The sequence below is a fragment of the Mandrillus leucophaeus genome, unplaced genomic scaffold (assembly GCF_000951045.1).
Source record: "Mandrillus leucophaeus isolate KB7577 unplaced genomic scaffold, Mleu.le_1.0 Scaffold285, whole genome shotgun sequence".
NCBI classification, from domain to species: Eukaryota; Metazoa; Chordata; class Mammalia; order Primates; family Cercopithecidae; genus Mandrillus; species Mandrillus leucophaeus.
In genome coordinates, this window is record NW_012102976.1 from 726,739 (window position 1) to 741,488 (window position 14,750).

Below are 14,750 nucleotides of genomic sequence, written 5' to 3' on the forward strand. Positions count from 1 at the left end.
CCAAAGTGCTGAGATTACAGGCGTGAGCTACTGCGCCCAGCCCTTTCCTCTCTTTTTCAAAAATTCCCATCCAATTATTACTTCCTCTCAGCTCCTCCCTATTAATCACTTTCCTGTTTGCTGACTTTTCTTTTTCTTCTCTCTCATGTTTGCCTGCTGTACTTAATCTTTGGTGAATCACTATTTTTTCGCTTGCCTACTCCACAGTTCTTCTGAGTGAGATCTGAAGTTCTTAAGCTCCTTTTCTCTCCTGTGTGGCTCTTCTGACCTTTAAGATACAGTGGCTACCACTCTGGCTCAGAATGCTCCAAACCTCCCTTTTCCACCAAGTCCATTTAGTTTAGAAGAAGCTTTTTTTGTTTGTTTGTTTTGTTTTTGTTTTTGAGACAGAGTCTCGCTCTGTTGCCCAGGCTGGCGTGCAGTGGCATGATCTCGGCTCACTGTAACCTCTGCCTCCAGGGATCAAGTAATCCTCCTGCCTCAGCCTCCTGAGTAGCTGGGCTTACAGGTGCAAGCCACCACGCTTGGCTCATTTTTGTGTTTTTAGTAGAGGCGGAGTTTCACCATGTTGGCCAGGCTGGTTTCGAACTCCTGACCTCAGGTGATCCACCAGCCTCTGCCTCCCAAAGTGCTGGGATTACAGGTGTGAGCCACCGTGCCTGGCCTAGAAGAAGCCTTAGTTCCTTCTACTTAATGGCCAAGGCCTCAGAGAGACTCTCAGACTAGGAAAATGGCATGCTCAGTGAATCCTTGTTTTCTTACAGCCTGAAAGAGTTAACATGCAAATAGTACTTTAAGAATACTAAGGATAGGCTGACATTTAGGGAAAATAGAGTGCCTTGTATGTTGCTGCCTCCTTCAGAACAATGTGAGGCCAAGAGAGCTCATAGGCCTTGGCAGGTGTTGTTAGCGCACATAGGGAGCCAGGAGAGACCCTTGGCCTCAGGGCCATAGCTACATGCCCTCTGAGTTTTGTTAGGAAGATCCTGCCCCTCCATTTTTAAATTTTATTTTATTTTATTTTTGAGATGTAGTCTTGCTTTGTTGCTCAGGCCGTAGTGCAGTGGTGCAGTTTCAGCTCACTGCAAACTCTGCCTCCCAGGTTCAAGCAATTCTCCTGCCTCAGCCTCCTAAGTAGCTGGGATTACAGGTGCGTGCCACCACATCCAGCTAATGTTGGCCAGGCTGGTTTCAAACTCCTGACCTCAAGTGATCCACCTGCCTTGGCCTTCCAAAGTGCTGGGATTACAGGCATGAGCCACTGTGCCTGGCCCCTGCACCTCCTTTTATTATAGCCCCCATGAGTACCCAACTCATCTCTCACCTCTGCTCCAACTTCTTGGCCAACACAACACACCAGAGAGAACTGGACCTTGGCTTATTCCTTTCCAGTTGCCAACCAGCCAAGAGAACACCTGCTTTTCATTCTTTTCAGGCAAGGGGGAACTTTTCCCTTGGGGCTATAACCTGCACCTATGCTATGACCCCCTCCCCTCCACCACTACACATCTTGTAGCCTAACTAAAGAAGGTGCCCAAGAAACCCCCAAAGTTTGCTCTTCACAGTCTAGGGTCACCCCTCAGCTATTACCAAGCCATGGAGGGAGACTCGTGGTGGACAATTTATCTCTATGGTTTTGTTTTCCTTTGTCTACATTTGGTCAGCATAAACACTTCTGAAAAATGGGCTGCAGCTGATGCCTTTTAGTTTAGTTCCCTTTAATGGAAATTTATAAAATGACTCTTACTATGCAGAACACATGTTCTAAGTATTCAGTTACTTGATGGATTGAAACAGTGCTGAGGGATATAGAACACATGCTTAAAAATATTCCTAAAATGCATAATTACCCTGTAGACCAATCAGATACATAATATACATTTTAATATACCATTTAATTGTTGTTTACCAGGAGACAGGAACCTTTCTGGTCTCTTGGGTTAAACTACAGATTTTTAGAAACTGTCTAAACACATCTTTACTTGATTCATTCTGATCTCTTGGGTGAAGAATCCTTTTTCCAAAGAAGTGGCTTTACATGCAAAACAAGACAATTAAATGCTCTGAGGTGGTGGTTACTCATGAAAAGACAAAGGCTTTATCTTTCATGATTCAGGGATAAAAATCCCAAAGCTCAGCCAAGCCCCAGAGCCCTAAAAATAATCTATACTGGTAACTCCATATCACTGAAGCTCACCCCCTCCAAACACCTGAATATTTTTTCATCATAACTGTCTCTGATAAAAATGTTTAAATTGCATTATACTGGCTTCTTTAAAAGAGAACGTTAAGGATTTATGGTGGATATTTCTACCTCCAGAACCCAGCAAGTCCAAGGGAGAACTCATTATCTCTCTATCCAAAGACTGTGTTTCTCCTCCCCAATTCCCAATCTCAAGGAATAGTACCATATCCACCCAGTACTGGTGTAGGAAACCAAAGCGCCCTTCTTGACTCTGTCCTCCCTCTCTCGCATACCTTCACTCAATCAGAAACTATTTGGGCATGTTATTTAGCTCCTCTGCATCTCAGTTTCCTCATCCGTAAAATGAGAATTATAATAGTTCAAACTGGGCCGGGTGCAGTGGCTCATGCCTGTAATCCCCAGCACTTTGGGAAACTGAGGTGGGAGGATCGGTTGAGCCCAGGAGTTCAAGAACAGCCTGGCCAATGTAGCAAGACCTCGACTTTATTATCTTTAAAATAATAATTTAAAAAAAACAGCACAGACCTCATAAGGTTGTCATTGTAAGTTTTCAAAGTCCAGTGCCTGGGATTGTGCCTAGTACATAATAAGTGTCATATATGGGTGTTCTTTCTCCTTCTCCCACCACATTAAACATCTTTAGAGTCAGTTTCCTTCTCCGCATTACCCCTGCCAATGCCCTAAATCAAGCTACTGTTGAATTCCTCTCACCTGCTCCTCAAACTGGTTTCCAAGTGTTCACTGTCTCTGACCTCACCCAACCCCTTTTCAATCCATTCTTTGCAAGGAAGAGCCATCTCCCACACTCAAATCTGAGCGTATCTTTTCTATGCCTGAAAGCCTTCCATGACTCTCCCAAAGTCCAGCTTCTAGAAATGGCTTTCAAGGCCCTATGTGATCGGCCTCTGCTTCCAACTCCAGCCTTGTGTTCCGGAAGGTTATGATTAATGGAAGTCTGACTTCAGCATGAAGCATCATGCATCTTGTCCCCCTTCCTAGTAACAAGGGAATCCTCCCAATGAGGTGGCTTCCAAAGAGCCAGGACATCATGTTGCCTCCACTAAGTCCTTCCTCTACCCAAAACCTAAGGTTATGTATTTAGTTTTCTTGTCCTGTTAACGCAACAGTACTCCCTGGGAGGGCCAATACTCTAAGCTTCTTCCCTACTTAGCTTTGGTGGGTAATTGGCTTCTCATGAGAGATGATAGAAAAGTTTGATTTATGACCCAAGACAGAAGGCATGGGCTAGCGAGGTGGACCACAGCACCTAATCTAAAGTGACAAAACACAACTACATGGGAGAAACCTCAGTCTTGTTGTGATGGGAGGGAAGTAGACCTGTTTCCTCCTAGGAGAGCAAGAGGATCAGGAGTCCTAAGATAATGTTTCTCAATTTGGAGTGTGCATGAGACCCATCTGGAGGGCTTGTTCAAACAAACTGCGGGGTCGTACCCCAGAGATCCGGATTCAGTGGGTCTGGTGTGGAGTCTGAGAATCCGCACCTCTCACAAGTTCCCCAGTGATGCCAAACTGCTGGTCCCAGGGTCCCACTTGGAGAACCACTGCTCAGGGGGACTGTCACAGGAAGCCTATGGTCCTGGGCAGAGGAGGCAGAATCTTCCTTGCTTCCCCCATCTCTAAGTCCAGGGCTGGGAGGGGAAATGTAACGCAGACACTGTTATTCACCACAGTGCTGAAGGAGAGCTGGGTGTTTGTTTGGGAGGGATACTTTGATAAACCACTGGGATGGAGGGTGACCCCAACAGCTTATTTCTGCTACCAAAAGTGGACACTAAATGGCTTACCTACAACAAGTAGAGAGATTCGTTTTGGTCTTAGGGGAAGGGGAAAAGGAAGGCGAGTGAGGAGAACTAGTCAGATGACAAAAGGCAGTAGGCTTCAACATGGGCCCTTCCCCATGGCACTTCCACCTGTAGAAAAGTTGACTACACTCATGAAATGCTTGGCTGAAAGGCCTGTTTGTAGGTGAAGGTCTGAGCTTTTCCCAAGTGTGTGGAAACAGGCCGGAGCCACAGGACCCAGAGGTGGACAGAACTCAGAAAACATCAGCCCCAGCAACTCTTGGCAATCCTGCCCCAGACTTTGGGTTACTCAGGTGTGGAAATGAGTATTTAAGCCCAGCACACACAGGGTGCTGGGGGACAGGCAGCCACAGGGGCTCTGATGGACTGTGGGAGGAGCGGAGGTCCGGGCAGGGCCTGTGGCCAGGTGGAGTGGCCTTTCCCTGCTCTGCGAGGCTCTGAGGCATGAGCAGTTGAAGCAGGGAGGCCAGTGGGTTAGGTGCCCCCACCCCCCAAAACCAAGGGCCTGGAGGCGCTCACCCTGCCACCTGCGGCTCATGGCATCACCACCAAGAGAGGGAGGCTACAGCATGGGCAGAGCAGAGGGACATGGGGCACCGCACAGCTGGAGCAGCAGGACCCAGGCTGGCAGGGCAAGCAGGTCCAAATGTCCACAGGCTCACAAAGAACCACCTGAACCTCTGCCTGGGCTGCCTCCTGAGACTGTGCTGTGTCTTTGTGTCCAGTGTATGGAAACCCCTTTGTTTTTCTTTGCACTTTCCTCCCTCAGGCTGCTGGGGCCTGCGGAAACTCCTGTTGCAACTAGGCCAGAGGGTGAAGACTGCAACTGGACTGACCAGGGAGACCAGCTTCGGGGAGGTCATGGCACACGAGCAGGGCACACCAGGAGCAATTGCACCAAGGAGAGACGGGCAGTTGAGGCCTTTATCCTGGCACCTCAGAGCATTCATTTGGTCCTGCCCCAGGGACAGCCTTTAGCCTCCGAAGGTCCAGGGTCAGATCCCCAGCTTCAAATTCTCTGAAGAGAACTCCTCTCTACCGCAGGAGCAACTGCCAGCATCTGTGTCTGACATTGATGAGGGGGCCATCCACCCTCACATCCAAGTCCTTGTTCTTCCTGAAGGCGACTCTAGACTATGGGCTCAGGGTCCTACATTATAGCCACTTGACCTGGATATGCACAAGAGAAGGGAGGGATGGAGGCAAGGGAGCAAACAGGAGGGAGAGCACCACGGGGCAAACGGGAGGGAGAGCACCACCTAGCAGGTGAGCACTTGAGGAGTGGGGACAGGCAGAAAGGGGGATGCATCCCCTTGATGACATCTGTTTCCATGGTTACAGCCCCAGAAGAGGAGCAGAGTTCTCACCAGGCCCTTGCTGCCTGCTCTAGGCCAAAGGGGAGACCTAAGACAAAAGGTTGACACAGGCCCCTGACCATCACAAAAACCTTCCGTTTGCTACAGCAGCAGAGGGGAGCAGTGCCCACTCAGAGCCCCAGGGGAGGGTCGAAAGCCACCGTTCATGACTAGATTTTCAAGCAGAAATGCCAGGCACGGTCAAGTTATCTGAGCAGGGGCTACAGACGCTTGGCCAAACCCTCTAGGGCTTCGGAGCACGAGTGTGGAGGCTGAGAGATTAGGCAAGGAGTTGGGACTAGGGCAGGTACAACCTCTGGAATAGAATTGAAGGATCCTTCCCAGCACAAACCAGCCAGGGCAGCTGGGGCCAAGGGTTCTACAGGACGGTCAGCAGTCCAGTAGCCAGGGAGAACACAGCAGCTTCCAGGGAAGTCTAAGAAGTGATGATGCAAACTTTGAGCTTATCTGGTGCAATAGCTGATGCAGTCCCCAGTGGAGGGGCTATATGACAAGGGCTTACAAGAATGTCTCTGGCAGAAACATAATCAGTAGCAAAAGAAGCTAGCAAGAATTGAAGTCCTACCTGGATTGGTAGGACCAATCTGGGTTCAAATCCTAGCTCTGCAGCTTATCAACTGAGTGACCTTGGGCAAGTCACTTAAGCTCTCTGTGACTGTTTTGTCAACTCGAAGAGGTGACTATAATGGCACCTGCCTAATGAGATGGTTGAGAGGTGACATGAAATAAAAAAGTATTACAGAGCTTGGTATCTTGCCTGGCACAACTGAGTACGAAATTTGGTATTATTATTGACAAGCAACAATGTCTATGATATATTATTAAGTGAACAAATAAAATACATATGTATGGCATAATTCCATTTATGCAAACAGTCACCCTTATATTTTCCTCTATCTGTGTGTGTTTATAAAGAGAAAAATCAGGAAGGATCAAACTTCACAGTGGTTAATTCTAGGGAGTGGAATTGGGGAAGTGAGTTAAAGGGGATTTCTTTGTTCCACTAACAAGCATCTAGACTGTTTGGTATTTTGGGGGAAGATGGTAAAAGATGTGGGGGTGGAAGGCACCCTTTCTGTCTCAAGGGACTGTGACCTGCTCACAGAACCTGGCCAAGGCCTCAGTATATACTTATTGGTCTGAGAACCTCATGTGTCCTCAGGTGACACTCACGGAGCTTTCTCACTGTGGATGATGTAGTTTACCAGGCACCGACTACGTGGCTGCCTGCTTCCTCTGCATAGTGGTCCTCCATTCCTCATGGCAGGGCCATGTGTGCCAGCCCGGACATATCCCTGCCTCCAGGCTCCATACTAATCTAGAACCCAACTGGGAGAACCTGAAGAGCAGGAGACTGTCTTTGTTACTCAGCTTTGGGTGAGGCTCACTGCAACGACCGGAGTTTCCCGATGTTGATTGCTGGGTACTGCAGTGGTCATTCTCTCCTTCTTCCTCTTGGTAATTGAGAACCCACAGTAGGCTAAATAACAACATCCCAGAATATCAGGTCCAAATCCCTGAAAACTGTCATGTTATCTTATTTGGAGAAAAGATTTTTGCAGATGTGGTTAAGAATCTCAAGATGGGGGTCAGGAGCGGTGGCTCATGCCTCTAATCCCAGCACTTTGGGAGGCCGAGGCGGGCAGATCACGAAGTCAGGAGATCGACAGTCCTGGCTAACACGGTGAAACCCCGTCTCTACTATAAATACAAAAAAATAATAGCCGGGAGTGGTGGTGGGCACCTGTAGTCCCAGCTACTCGGGAGGCTGAGGCCGGAGAATGGCGTGAACCCAGGAGGCAGAGCTTGCAGAGAGCCGAGATCCTGTCACTGCACTCCAGCCTGGGCGACAAAGCGAGACTCCATCTCAAATTTAAAAAAAAAAATCTCAAGATGGGGTGATTATCCTGGATATTTAGATGGGCCCTAAAAATGCAATCACACATGTCCTTATAAGATGAAAGTGGAGGGACATTACACAGACAGAAAGGGAAAAGGCAGTGTGACCACAGAGGCAAGGACTGGAGTGATGTGGCCACAAACGAAAGAATGCCAGCAGCATCCAGAAGTTGAAAGAGACAAGGAAGGGATTCTTGCCTGGAGCTTCTGGAAGAACTACAACCTTCATAACACTTTGGGTTTTGGCTGACACTGATTTTGGACTTCTGGCCTCCAGATCTCCAGAACTATCAGAGCATAAATTTTTTTGTTCTTTTAAGTCACCAAGTTTTTAGTAATTTGTTATAGCAACCACAGGAAACTAATACAACCCTCCTCCTTGGATTTTAACTGGACACATGACCATATAGGTATAGACTACATTTCCCAGCTTCTCTGATAACTAAGAGTAGCCCTGTGACTAGTTATGGCCAATGACTAGAAGTGACGTAACTTCTGCTTCCTGAGTTTCAAAATCATGTCGTTGTAAGTTGAGACTGCTGTGATAACATACCACACCATAAACTGGGTGGCTTGTAAACAACACACATTTTTAATTTTACTTTTTTTTAACTTTTATTTTAGATTCAAGGGGTACCTGTGCGAGTTTGTTACATGGGTATATTACATGATGCCGAGATGTGGGGTAGATTCTGTGACCCAAGTAGTGAGCATAGAACCCAATAGGTAGTTTAGCCCATGCGCCTCCCTCCTCTAGGAGTTTGCACTGTCCATTGTTCCCATCTTTATTTCCATATGTACTCAGTGTTTAGCTCCCTCTTATAAGTGAGAACATGTGATATTTGGTTTTCTGTTCCTGTGTTAATTTGCTTAGGATAATGGCCTCCAGCTGCATCCATGTTGCTGCACAGGACATGATTTTGTTCTTTTTTATGGCTGGGTAGTATTCCATGGTGTACATGTACCACATGTTTTTGGTCCAGTCCACCATCGATGGCTACCTAGATTGGTTTCATATGTTTGCTATTGTGAATAGTAGCCCTGTAGATGCAGTTAAGAATCTCAAGATGGGGAGATTATCCTGGATATTTAGATGGGCCCTAAAAATGCATCACACATGACCTTATAAGACGAAAGTGGAGGGGCATTACACAGACAGAAAAGGAGAAGGCAGTGTGACCACAGAGTTTCTGCTTGCAGTGTCAAGCCAGCCAGTGACTATATAGGGCTTTCGCAATAGAGATACAGTGTGAATACGAGCTACCATGAACATACAAGTACATGAGTATTTTGGTACAACAGTTTATTTTCCTTGGAGTATATTTCCTCAGTAATAGAATTCCTAAGTTGAATGGTAGTTTTAACAACAGAAATTTATTTCTTGTGGTTCTAGAAGCTGGGAAGTCCAAGATCAAGGCACCAGTAGATTCTGTGTCTCATTTGTCCTCACATGGTGGAAGGGGCAAAGGGTTTCTCTCTGGCCTCTTTTATAAGGGTATTAATCCCATGCACGAGGGTTCTGCCCTGTGACCTAATCACCTCTCAAAGGCCCCACTTCCTAATACTATCACCTTAGGGATTAAGATTTCAACATAAGAGTGGGCATTGGGTGGAAGACATTCAGTCCATAACATAAAGTTTCTTGCCCTCCATATTCTCTTTCCCACAGGTTGGAACTCCAGTATGGTGCTGCTAGCCAGCTGTGATCAAGAAGAAGACAACCAGAGCAACAATCTTAGACACAAGGATGGAAGCTGTAAGGCAGGGGAGGAGTTCCAGGGTCCCTGGAGAACTTCATGGAGCTGAGGACGTCCTTCCTGTTTTGTAGTGTTGCATGAGAGAGGAATAACATTCTGTATTAGTTGGCTGCATGTGGTGGCTCACACCTGTAATCCCAGCACTTTGGGAGGCCAAGGTGGGTGGATCAACTGAGGTCAGGAGTTCAAGACCAGCCTGGCCAACATGGCAAAACCCTGTCTCTACTAAGAAATACAAAAATTAGCCGGGCGTGGTGGAGCACACCTGTAATCCCAGCTACTCAGGAGGCTGAGGCAGGAGGATCACTTGAACCCTGGAGGCAGAGGTTGCAGTGAGCCGAGATTGTGCCACTGCACTCCAGCCTGGGTGACAGAATGAGACTAAAAAAAAAAAAAAAAAAAAAAAAAAAAACTGTATTGGTTAAGCCGTGTCATATCAGATCTCTTTGTCACAGCAGCTAGTTCATGCTCTAGCTAAACCATTGTGCTTCTGTGTGCTTCTGTCTTGTTCTGATAATCTAGGTCTCCACCCGCCCATAAATCCTCCCTATAGCCTATGCCTGGGTCCTGGTATCCTGCTGACCTACAGATATCTTCCTGGATTCCTGAATATCACCACCTCCAGGGCTATGGGGTGCCAGGCTCTGTCTGTGGGGACACTTCCACTGCTGTGTATGGAGCTACCTTATGCAGACTGCTGGCACTACCAGAGTTTGCCTGTTACCACACCCTTCAGATTGTCAAGTTCTAACTTCGTTGTTCCTTCAGCTGGCTTTGTCTCCCTGGAGTCTCCCCACTCTGGAGAGAAAGTTGACCTTGAGGCCCTAACTCTCTCTTGTCCATCCTGTCCTGCAGCAATTAACTAGGCCCCTCCTGGCTATGTCCTGAGTTATATAGGGAAAGGTTTGCCTGGCTCCTCACAGGAAGCATACCATGGAAGTACAAATCCCTACCCCCAATACCGTCCCTGGTTTTACCCTGAAGCTGAGTAGAGTCCCTGCTTGCAGTGTCAAACCAGCTGGTGACTATATAGGCTTTTGCAATAGAGATACATTTCATTGTTTGCTAGCTTACACTTACGTTTGTTTTCCTTCCTGCAACTTTACAGCTGACATCAGATACTGATGTTTGCCTGAGGGTGTGCACTGCTTCAGGAACACAAATTTCACATTTGGAATGTGCACAAGTCTAACTTCAGGCTAAGAATCACCTGTGCTCATAGTAAGAAATGCTTTTGATTAACACTGGGGTGTGGAACAAAACTCATCTGGTATCCTAGATTAGGCAGCTACTATTTATTTATGCAAAACAGTAAAGTCATTAGAGCCCCCATTCCTGGTAATTGTCTCAGAAATTGCATTCCCTGGCCTCACAATTCATTTTATACAAAGCAAGAAGGTATTTGGGTTAATAACCTTGAGTTTTAATGACTCAATCAATATTTTGGTTTCTGCAGGCTGCTTTGCTACTGTAAATTTTGAGTACAGTGCTTGTGGGGTATATAAATATTTAGCTAGTCATTGAAGCATCGATTAATGAAATAATTTAATCTGTTCTTTAATTTAGAAAATACTGTTGGCAATGAACTGGTACGAAGTGTTTATTTCAGCTGCTCTCATAGACTGGGAAACCAAATTGCTACTGTGCTGCATGGTTTATTGCTTTGTCACATTGCAGATCCATACCACAAGTATCTCTTTTAGATTAATCACCTTCAAATAGATCTTGAATAACCCAGTCACTTGCCTCAGATGGTTTTGTCCTGATTTTAAATTTACAACCATGCTTCTCTGTCTGTTTTAAGATTTGCAGTATTGTGTGTGTGTGTGTGTGTGTGTGTGTGCAGTAAATTTATACATGTACTAGGAATCACAACCAGGACTGATTACAGATTTCTTCCTTTTAGAATGTGATGACTTTGAAAAAGAAAAACCTATATATTCAGAGTTCAAATACCAAATACAGCTATCAAATACCAAAATGGCCATGTGAAGCTTTCTTTCAATGGGTTATTTTGTCTGAATCAAAGCTTCCAAAAATGTGTTCCTTGGCATACATATTCCTGGGATGCTAAAAGGATTCTACTTTGTTTCTGTTTGGAAATTCACATGAAAACAAAAAAGATTATACAATCCAGTTATTAGTCTCTTCACTAGCCACAGGGAATCTTGAGGTTGAAGGATTGTACATACTCAGTCCTTTATTTTTCAAGCTGAATTATTAGGAGGGATTGTCTTGGTCCATTTTGTGCTGCTTGAACAGAATACCACATACTAGGTAATTTATAATGAACAGAAATTCATCGGCTCACAGTTCTGGAGGCTGGGAAGTCCAAGATTGAGGGGCCAGTGTCTTATGAGGGCCTTCTTACTATGTAATGCCATGGCAGAAGGGCAAAGCAGGGTGGGGAACTCATCCTTGTATAAGGAATCCACTCCTGAGATAATAAAATTAATCCATTCATGAAGGCAATGCCCCCATGACCTAAATATCTTCTACTAGGCCCCACCTCCCAACACCACTGCATTGGAGATCAAGATTCCAACACTCGAGAACTTTGGGGGACATATTCAAATGATAGCAAAGCTTTAGTTCTTTAACAGTGACCTAGAAAATAACTACCAATGATTGCAAGTTTTTCTAATACGTGATTGGTTGGTGCCAGCTCTTGGTAGTAAAATTGAATCAATAGAATCAGCAAATAGTTACAAAGGTTTTTACTGAAAAAAACAAGCTCTGATTTTTTAAATCAGGGACTTTGAATATAAGCTGAGTATTAAATTATATTAAGGAACTATTTTAATCTTGATAGATGTGATAACGACACTCTATGTAAGAAAATCTCCCCTTTGTTAGATGCATACTGTGCAATAACATACGCTGTCTGAAATTTCATTTAAGATACTTCAGAAAAAAGAAGTGACCATAAATAAAACAAATAGGACAGAATGGTAATGGTTAGTGATGGCTGGTGAAGCTCGGTGATGAGCTCTTATATTCTCCAGTTTTATTTATATTCAATTTTCATAATACAAAGTAGAAAAAAAAGTTCTGTGGTCAAATAAGGTTTGAGAAACCCTGGTTTCAATAAAATTAAACGAGGCTTTTTTTTTTTTTTTTTTTTAAACCATATGCCTTTTTAGGTATATGTCACTGTATGTGTAAATCTTTTAATTTTTTTCTTTGATTAAAAGAAAACTTTTTTTAAAGACTGATATTCTGCCAAATATGCTAACTAACTTTAGGAATGACTGCATTCTAGCTAACAACCAGTTTGGATTGAATTGCCTGCACTGACCACTACTGGACTTCATGATCAAAACAGGTGGTTTATGCTTTTTTTTTTTTTTTTCCCATCTCTCTATTTCAGTCATAGGCAGCAGATCCCTGTGGATGAGCTTCAACTACAGGGAGGTCAACCACTTACTAGCTCTCTAATCCTGGCAAGTCATTAAACCTCTCTGCCCCTGAGTTCCTTCATCTGTAAAAAGGGATAACAATATTACCTACTTCACAGGATTACCATATAGAATAAATGAGATAACACATGCAAAGCATTTCACATCCTTCCTGGAACACGGTAAGTCCTCAATAAAATCTGGAATTAAAGAATTAAATTCATTCTTTAAAGGCCAGCTTACACAGTATGTGTAATGGAACCTTCTGAGTTTCCTCCACTCAGGATTAATTCCTTTATCTTCTGCATTCTGGACGTTCTATACCTCTATATGTATGATTAATTGTAAATGTCTCAAAGATAGGGACCATGTCTTATTCATCTCAGTATTACTCCAGCATTCTAATACAGGCTATCAAGCCCCAGTGGATAAAAAAGAGAGGGGGCAGGTCATCTTGGCAGATTCAGCTTCCTTTAATCCTTGAAAGACCCATACAATACCACTTACCTACCAATGCACAACCACATCTAGCTGCAAGGGAGGCTAAGAAATGTAGTCTTTATTCCATACACTGAGGCAACACCCTATCTATCTATCTATTTGTCTATCTGTCTGTCTATCTATCTAAGATGAAACCAAAGGATCAAGACTAGTTCTGTAAAGAGTACATTGCCTGCTCTTAGTGTCTCTTTCTGCCTTTAATATAGTGATTTCAGGATAACAAAACAGCAGCTTCCTGATATTATAAATATCGTTGAGCTTTGTCATACTAGGAAACATCTTTTGTATTGACACACTCAAACACTATTCAGAAAAGAAGCCTTCAAACCCAGAAAAGAAATAACATCAGTGCCTCTGTAGTAGTAACGTCCCCACTGAGGCACAGCGAGCTCACACACTGAGCATTTTGACAGGAAAACACGCAGATATTTACTTTGGCAACAGCTAGATTTCACAGTTATTACTTCCCAGGTCTAAGCTATATAGTCGTACATCTTCCAAAAGAACACGCAGGCAGCAATTTGAAACCCTGGCTTTAATCAAATTATACCTGTTTCTTTAGTGTGAGCAAAGCTCTCTGCAATACATAAGCATCTTTTCATTTGGTTTGCCTGATGTGGTATACGAGTGAGAAATTGGATTAATCCAGTAGTGAGGATATACCAGTAACAGAGACCTGATCTCAATAAGCTTTTGGCAGGGAAAGCTTTATAGTATATCTGTTCCTTTCTAGTTGAAGTAGAAAGGAGTTGATACAATCAAGAGTGCAAAGCTCTTCAATTCTCATGGGAATGGCTAATTCATGGTGCATAACAAAAAATCTGCAGATGACCTAAACCATCATACTGACTGTCAGATTACATTTTCTTCTTTGATAATATTTTAATCACATGACTAACAAGTATACACAATGAGTAGTGTATTTTTCCTTTGTCTCACTTCCCTTATCACTTAGGACATTTCTTCTTATTGAAATTAATCAACAAATATTAATAGAGACAACATTTAATTAACAGTAATTGAAGCATTTGCTGTGCAGTGTAAGAAAGACAACCTATATAAAGGCACTGCCCTCAATGAGTTTAGTTTACAATTCAATTGACTTTGTTTGGAGTTTTTGTTCATTTTTTGACCCAAATTGTGACATATTGTATAACTACTGTGTACCTTGCTTTTTTTTCACCTAATGTATCTTGGAAAGGGTTACATATTATTATAGAAATATGGAATACATGAGACTATGGGATATTCCTATGACAAGACTCTAAAATATTCCATATAGGAGTATGGAAAATTCCATTTATAGAACTATGGAATTCAAAAGAATAGAACTGCCTTAGTCTTTTAAAACAGCTACATAATATTTCATTGTATGAAAATAACATAATTTACTTAAGTCCTTAAATAATGCACATTAAATCTTTTGCTGTTACAACGAATGCTGCAATGAATAACTTTGAACATTCACTACTTCCCACCTGGGCAAATATATCTACAGGATAAGTACCTAAAAGTTGAACTGCTGGGTTGAATTGCAGAGAGCATATGCCCTTGTGATTTGGTACTCGTTGCAATCAAACAGCTATTGCTAGACTGTCCTCCATGAGGGAAAACAATTTGCACACTCCGTAAGCACTCATAAATTTACTTTTATATATTTGGAACTTTACTGTTGAGTGTCCTCATCAAGAGAGGCAATTATCAAATTTTGTGAATTTTGCCAATCAGAAAGATAAAAAAATGCCACTTCCTATTTTTAATTTGCATTTCTTTTATTATGAATGAATGAA